Consider the following 8,393-nt stretch of genomic DNA (forward strand, 5'->3'; position numbering starts at 1 on the left):
TTTTTTGACATTAAATTAACCCGAAAATTGCATCAAACCCTAAAAATATGCTATTTTTGACCTAATTTATCAACCAGTTTCAATCTAAGACCCGAACCAGGGGTCAAATCTCCATGAAAATTTATGAAATTTTACAGACTAACTAAGAAGAAAAACAGATATTTCCCAATTTACAGCTCGAAAAAAGCATCTCCGGTTAGGGAGAAACCCTTCCGGCAATCTGAGCTAAAATATATCACTTTCAACAGGGATTAAAACGGATACTTCAGATTGAAAATACAGACATAAATAGCAATCCTAAACAAAAATATCTGAAATTTTAGTGGTGAACAGTAGACAGAAAAATAGCAATACTCACTTTTTACAGATCATGAATCGGATCTGTGGTTTGGGATTTATGACTAACAAAGTCTGATTAGGGTTTTGGTAAACCCTAACGAGTTCTAAATTTAAAAACAGATTCTCTGAAGAGGGAAAAATACTAAACAGTGATCAAAAAATCCAAAATTTCACAGCAGACAGATCTACTCAATGTGAATCCATAGCACTTTACAGATCTAAAATCGGATATAAGATGAGAGAAATATCATAACAGCAAGTTACCTTATTGATTTTAACCACGATTTTAAAGCTTTAAACACCCGATTTGATTTATGATTTTTTTTACAAGGTTCCCGAGATCCAAAACCACTGATTTTTCTACAGTAACTCAATAACTCATGCATGCATCACATATAAAAAAATCAGAAATAAACAATGAGTACTTCAATCCAAAATAACATTATCTTTACTGTTCTAAACCTAAAACACTCAGAAATTTAAGAAACTTGAAAAACCATGCATTAACTAATGTAAATCCATAAAATAAACCATAAAACAGTAAATAAAATTATTTCTATGCTATATAACGTAAAACAAACATGAATAAACTATGAAAATAAAATAAAAATAGGGAATCAATGGCTGGAATTCAATATCACCTTTAAAACATAGATTTAACCCATTAAAAGGGTAAATCATGTATTTCATTGGTTAATAATGTAAAGAATCATATTAAAATTAATTCTAATGGATTAAAATCCCTGTAAAATACACCAAACAAGGTTAGATCACCTTCTTGGACCGTTCTTGCTGGTTCTTGAGGTGAAACCATGGTTGAATCCATGAAATAGGAGGTATTAATGGCTAAATTCATGTTTAAATTAACAAAAGTATTAAATAAACTAAAGAATTTAAAAGAAATAAATACCTTGGAGTTGCAGCAATAGAGGAAGGGCTGGAGAGGAGAGAGAAGCTCCAAGAATCCCAAGGAGAGCAAGTTGGGAAAATCGACCCCCCTTATGCTCCTTTTTATAATAAAAAATTAGGTTAAAAATTAAAAGAAATTGAAAATTTTTTGACTCTCTAAAGGGGGGGTGATTTTTGGGTGGAAAGACCTAACTACCCCTAACCTAACTTATCTAAACTAATGCCTAATTAACCCCTAGACTTTCCTAAAAAATCCCCAAATGTAATGCCACTTGGCATTTTCTACATTTGGTTTTTTAAAACACCTTTAAAAACCTTTAAAAACCTTTAAAAACACTAGTTTTAAAAACTAACTTTCAAAATGAGTTTTTTCAAAATGGTTTTGACTCTTATAAACCTCTAACATTAACCAAGACATCAACTAACCCTAGTCTAGCCCTGACTTACTCGAATATGGTGCCACCCCGAGTGGGCCCTACTTGAGTTTTTCTTTTAAAAAGCGATTTTAAAACTTGAAATTGAGAAAGTTTTCAAAAGATTTTCAAAAGTAAACTTTGAAATTAAATTTTTGAAATGTCATAGGGTTCTAACTGAGTCAGAACTCCTCTGGATATGGTGCCAACTGAGTGGGCCCACATCGAATTTTGGAAATTTTGAAATAAACACTGAAAATGGCTTTGAAAAAGGGTTAAAATCGACATTTGAAATTCAAGATCTTTGAAAATAGGGTCTCAAGCGAACTGGAACTCCGAGTTAGAGTCCTGAACTTTTAAGACTCTGAGATTTTAAATTTTAGAATTCAAATGAAAGAATTTTTGAAAGATTTTATCGAGAAATGATGAAATAAGTCAGAAAACACAGTCAGGGTTAGACTCCTAACTCGACCGAACTCTAAAATAGAGTCCTGAACTAACTGGACTCTGTAAAATGACCTAAATTTTGAAAACAACCGAAAAAGACTGAAGATGGAAGTATACAGACTTCAAAACAGATTTTTGACTGGATTTGGACTCTGGGACAGAGTCCTGATCGGACTGAAACTTTCAAAAATTTGAGAAATTTGATGAATAGAGAAATTCAGAAGCGACCCCATCTCAATGGGTCTCATCTGAGAATTGAAATCGATTGAAATTTGAATTTAACATGAATCCAGATCGTTTTTAAGAAAGTATTTTAAAATATAAGGTCCCGGGGGTTGGAAAATGACAAAATGTTGAATAAAAACCCAGGTTTTAAAATTGTTTTTGAAAGAAAAGTTGTAAAACTCAAATCTGGATTGAATGTTTTAAAAACTGGAGTGCAGGATCTCAAGAATGAGATGCAATGAGATGGTATGCCGAATGCATGCAATGATATGCAATGACACATGAAATGTAAGCACTGGATAAGAGTGAAAATTTGGGGTGTTTACAACGCGTCAAGCCTCTTAGCTTAACAATGCAAAATACACCTACTAAGCAAAAAGAAAGGTATACTCACAGCGCGATGCGGATGCTCAATGGTCAAGAATCCTTGCTTCCCTTAGCTCTGATACCAAGTTGTAACGCCCCAAAATTTCAACTTTCGAACCTTTCATAAAACAGGCAAGAGACTAAAAGAATCTCTTTATTACAGAGTTGGTTTAAGAAATAAGCGGAAGACCATCCTTTTGTTAATTTTAGAAAGGCAAGTTGACCACTTTGGGCACGTTAGCTGAAGAACCAAAACATACAACCCATGCTACTTGAAAAAGGCACTTTCATTAAAAGAAGGTTCCAAAAGTATAAAATTCGGATGTCCCAAGGAAAATCTGTTACAAGACCCAAAAACATCAGGACGCGAGCTAAGAGCAGGAAGAAGAAAGTCTTGAAGCCATCTTGCCATCGCGCCATCGCCCGTGAAGTACCTATTCATCACCTATACACATAGAATTGGTTAGTTTCGCAAAAAAACTAGTAGGTGCACAAGAGAGACTATAAGGAAACCGAATTATGTACATTTAATTCAGTAGGTTACGTAGTTTAAAGCAGATATGCAGTTAAACAGGTAAGCAATGCAAGCAGGTACATAGTGCAAAAGCGTAAGTAGTGCAAGCGAGTGCAAGCGAGTCAGTGGTGCAAGCGAGTGCAAGCGAGTCAGTGGTGCAAGCGAATCAGTGGTGCAAGCGAGTGCAAGTGAGTCTCACTACTCAGCAACCAGTGTAAACAGACTTTATGTTTCGATATTACTGGCCTGCGGGTACGCGCAGGCAAAACGTAGAAACAACTGAGACTAGTTCGGGCGTCTGTTATTCTATGTATTTTGAATAACCCGAATAGCTAGTTGAGTCCGCTCCAGAGGGACGACTTTAGCCGAGAGAAGATTCCCCAAAGGAGGCAGTGCCACGGATGCATCCAACTTCTGCAGAAGTGTTGAGCTAACTATTATAGCCCATTTCCCCTAACTCCAATGACTGGGGAGGCCGGATCATTGCCCGTAGGGTGGTTGTTAACAACCTATCCATTGGAGTTTGTACCGCTCTGTCCTCTCCCTTGACAGACCACTAGAAACGAATAGGTACGTTAGGGGTTGCTTAACTAACGACCCACTCTATGCTGTGGTCTTTAAACCACTCGCGCATCTTTCCTGTGAAGGCGAATGTGAGGCCATTTATGTGATTCCAACATTGTGCATTTCGCATTGTTCGAGGTCGCACGACCGTCTCATCCGATCATCGCAGTACTAGACGTGTCGTGCACGACTACAAGTACTCTAGGATGAAGGGGGTATAGCTCCTCAAAAGAAGCCTCAACAGGAGTGTTTCACAAAGATGTAAAGTTTATCAACTTTACTATATCCTTTGAAACAACAGTACCTTGTGCCAACATTATGCCTGCGATTTTCTAGAACCTCATTCGCTATCGGGGTATCTACATGACTCGCATGACTCGACACCGGCCTCGATAGACGGGAAACATGTTTCTCAACAGAAACTCCAACTCGTCTGCAGGACTGCATACTCAAGGAGTCAGGATCCTTGCAAGGTATCCCCCTCCTTAGACGGGGATGTTACGCTAGCTCCTATCTCAACTCTCGTCGCAAGAGAGAGAGGTGAATGCCTGAGGATGCCTTTAAGGCATATGCAAAGAGCAAAAACCTGTGCGGCATCTGCAATAGCAAAGCAGTAATAATACATACAAAGACAAGAGTCTAGGCGCAAAGCGCGACGACAAGGTAAAGGCGGTAAGCAGAAGTGGAACGCTGAACCTCGCCACGATGCGTGACGGCACATACAAACCATAAGCAAGAATGCAACACGAGATCTCGACGTGATACACGATGGCAAGTATAGACTGACATATGGTAAAGGGCAAGGATCGTGAAACCGCGTCCTTGAGTTAAGTGCATACTCATATAAATATATATATATATATATATATTTATATATATATATTCATTTATTGATCGTTTTTAGTTTAATTGAACTTAATTCAATTATCCAAGTCTTCTGTACAATCTTTCCCTACCTTGGAGGGTTACGAGCTTGCTGACGTCTGCGAACGTACACAATTGACGGCTCGGGTCGCGGAGCGCGAGTGAGATCCGTCGTAGCTGCAAATATGCGATATTAACATGCAAGCCCAGACAAAAGCAAAAGCAAGGCAAAGACTCAACTTCTCCAATACATAGAGCTGGGGCCAACAGTCCCAAATGACTCGAAAAAAAAAGGATGGGGCAGGGCCAAATGAGCCTTGCCTCCCAAAGAGGGATGTAGTCAATGTGAGCAGATGACTCACGTTCACTAGGAATTCCTCGCTGGAGATCAACATTTGTAATGATCTGTCCCCATTACGATGTAGCTTCCAAAGATTCCCCGGGTCTGTCGACCAAGGGTATAGGCTTGCGCACAAAGGGGCAGGGGGGATCGGCCCCTGCTGGCAAACAAAAAGGCAGAAGCCGATGGCCCCTGTTAGCAAACAGAAAGGCAAGGGCCAATGGCCCCTGCTGGCACACAGAAAGGCAGGGGCCGATAACCCCTGCTGGCAAACGAAAGGCAGGGGCCTATGCCCCTGCTGACAAAAGAAAGGCAGGGGCCTATGGCCCCTGCTGGCGCAAAAGAAAGGCAGGGGCCATAGGCCCCTGCTGGCAAACGAAAGGCAGGGGCCGATGGCCCCTGCTGGCGTAAAAGAAAGGCAGGGGCCATAGGCCCTTGCTGGCAAACGAAAGGCAGGTGCCGATGGCCCCTGCTGGCGTAAAAGAAAGGCAGGGGCCATAGGCCCCTGCTGGCAAACGAAAGGCAGGGGCCGATGGCCCCTGCTAGCGTAACAAAAAGGGGCAGGGAGGAGGGGCTCGACCCCTCCCCTGCCGTAGCAGAGAGCAGGGAAGAGGGGCCCGGCCCCTCCCCTGCCATACGGAAGTAGGGAGGGGGCTCCGCCCCTCGCCTGCCGTACGAAAGCAGGGAGGAGGCTCAACCCTCCCCTCCCTGTGTAACGAAGAAACGCGGGGGAAGGATGGGAGAGAGAGAGAGAGAGACGGAAAGAGGGAGAAGAAGAGGAGGAAGAACGTACCTGGTGGTCGGCGTCGGCGTCGAAGAGAGGTCGCAAGTGGCAGCAGCAGACGAGCGAGGGAGAGTCGGGAGGCAGTGAGGGAGAGAGACAGTGAGGGGGGGGGGGGGTCGTATTTGAAACCCCCTGCCTTATTTTCAAAAGAACGCACGAGGGAGGCGGTGCCTCAATTGGGTCCGGTTCGGGTCTGGGTCCGGATCCGGATCCGACCCGAATCCTTACTTTTTTTTTTTTACGGGTTATTACATACACCCTCTAGGATGCAGGGAAAACAGATGAACAGAGCCATGTTGTCTTTTCTGAAATGACAACATTCTGCATAAAAGGTGGCTAAGTGGGCTTTAGGGTTGCCAGTCTCGTCGAATTTGGGAAACTTGCGAGGAAGATTCTCCAGGTTATCATCCCCATCTAGACCATCATAAAAATCCTTGCCAGTGTAGGTCTGCTTGCCCTTACCCTTGGCTTGAATGTTCTTGATTGCTCGATTTATCTCCTTCATCTGCTTGCTCATCAGGTCCTCTGCTGGAGTCCTAGACTTGGGCTTATTGACGGATTTAGGCTCTTCTGCAGCTATCTTTACGGACTCTCTCGAAAGATTCTGTTTGTAGACAATTTGTTCTTCCTCTTCTGATTCTTCCTCGACCGACTCTGATTCCTCAGAAGTAGTATCTGGCTGTACCTTCTTTCTGATGATTCGGACTTGCTTTTTTATAGGCTTCTTCCTCAGTTTGCTTTTAGGAACTGCCTCTTTCAGATTGGCCTCGGCTTGCTCTGACATCATCCTCACCATCACCTTTTGGAACATACCATATATAGCGGAGTCAATGTCATCTCCTTTGTTCTGACCCTGTCCTCTGACTGATTTAGGAGAGTCCATTCTTTCTGCCTCACTGTCACTATGTTGAGGAACCTTTTCTTTTCCAGCTCTGGTCTGAACCATTTTTGAATATCAACGCTCTCTGTAGAAGAAAGTGGAGGTTTTTAGACTAAAGAAACTTTTGGAGAAGTTTTGACAAGAGGAAGGATTAGGTTGAAATCTGTTAAAAAAATTGTATCCCATTACTAGGGATTGAGTCATCACAAAATTTATGACAATTGCGTTGTTTACTCTATGAGGGAGAGTCACCAACTAAAATACGAAGAAAAATGCTTTATTTCGAAAAGGATATCTGTGAACACCCCAAAATTTTCAAAATGTTGTAAATATTCCCTTTTTACCCCTGACCCCATTTTCTAAGCAATTGAGTCACTTTTAAATCTAAATTCCAGTTCATTTCTCAAGTTTTACTGAAATTAAATTCATTTTATATGTCTGACTTGATTTCGAATCCGGATCCATTGTCCAGATCCAAATCTGAGTCTCGTTGTCCAACTTTTAAATTAAAATTACAGAAAATACCAAAAATAGTTTTTAAATAGCTCAGACAGTCCATCCGGCATCCGTTTGGATCCATCATATTGTATTTCTTGATTCGAGTGTCAAAACTCGAACATTTTCTCAAAACCTGGATCCAAACCCATTCTTCTGAAGAAATTTTCCCAAAATAACCCTGACTTTTCAGAAGAACTCTTCTTTTGTAAAAATTTTGAAATTTTGTAAAAAGTAGTCAAATTCCTTAGTTTTTAGAATTTTGTCTTCAAAAAAATACAAAAAAATATTAAAATTTCAAGAAAAGAACAAAAAAATAAGAAAATCGAAAAAAGAAAAATTCAAAAATTCAGAAAATATGCAGTTAAACTCTTTTGAAAATTGTTTAGAAACCTTTTTTTTTTTAGAGCTTTCTCTCTTAAAGCCATCTTTTCAGAAAATCTTTAAAAGAGAACAACTTTTCAAAGTTTTTAAATGTTCTTTTGGACCTCCCTTGTAAAAAGTGTAACGGCCTTCTGTTATAAAACAGGAGGCGCAGGGGGTCTTCAGCCCATCCACGATTCACCTCTACATTGATTCTGAAATTCCACTAGAGGGGGGGTGAATAGTAAAATACGATAAAGATCGATAAAATAAAATAATCAGGCAATAAGGCACAACACATAAAACACAGAATTTATACTGGTTCGGTCAATACCCAGACCTACATCCAGTCCCCAAGCAAACCACTTGAGCTTTTCACTATAACATCCGAGTCACCGGATAAATAGTACAACACCCTCTTCCTCAGAGGTCTTCTTCTCTCAACAAAGAAGGGGCACACCCTCTTCCACAGAGGTCTTCTTCTCTCAACAGAGAAGGACAACACCCTCTTTTACAGAGGTCTTCTTCTCTCAACAGAGAAGGGCAACACCCTCTTTCACAGAGGTCTACTTCTTTCAACAAAGAAGGAAAACAGTGAATAACAGAGTTACAATACTTCCTATAGAACCTTCAGAATGATATGAATGCACGAATGAAGGATTCTCAGAATGTTCTGTTTGTCACTCAGAGGATACTCTTTGTCAAAGAGCTGGACTTGACTTTTTCTCTTTTCTTTCTTTTCTTTTTCAAGGCTCTTTTTTCAAATATTGAATAGGAATTTTTCTCGTTGTAAGCTCACACGTCTATTCCATTCCATTGTTGAATAGATTATTTGAGTGTGTTTATATAGATTTAAAAAAGTAGTCGTTACATTTTGAAATCGTAGCCTT

This window comes from Nuphar pumila, chromosome 16 (genome assembly GCF_984573655.1).
Source record: "Nuphar pumila chromosome 16, dmNupPumi1.hap1.1, whole genome shotgun sequence".
Taxonomy (NCBI): Eukaryota; Viridiplantae; Streptophyta; class Magnoliopsida; order Nymphaeales; family Nymphaeaceae; genus Nuphar; species Nuphar pumila.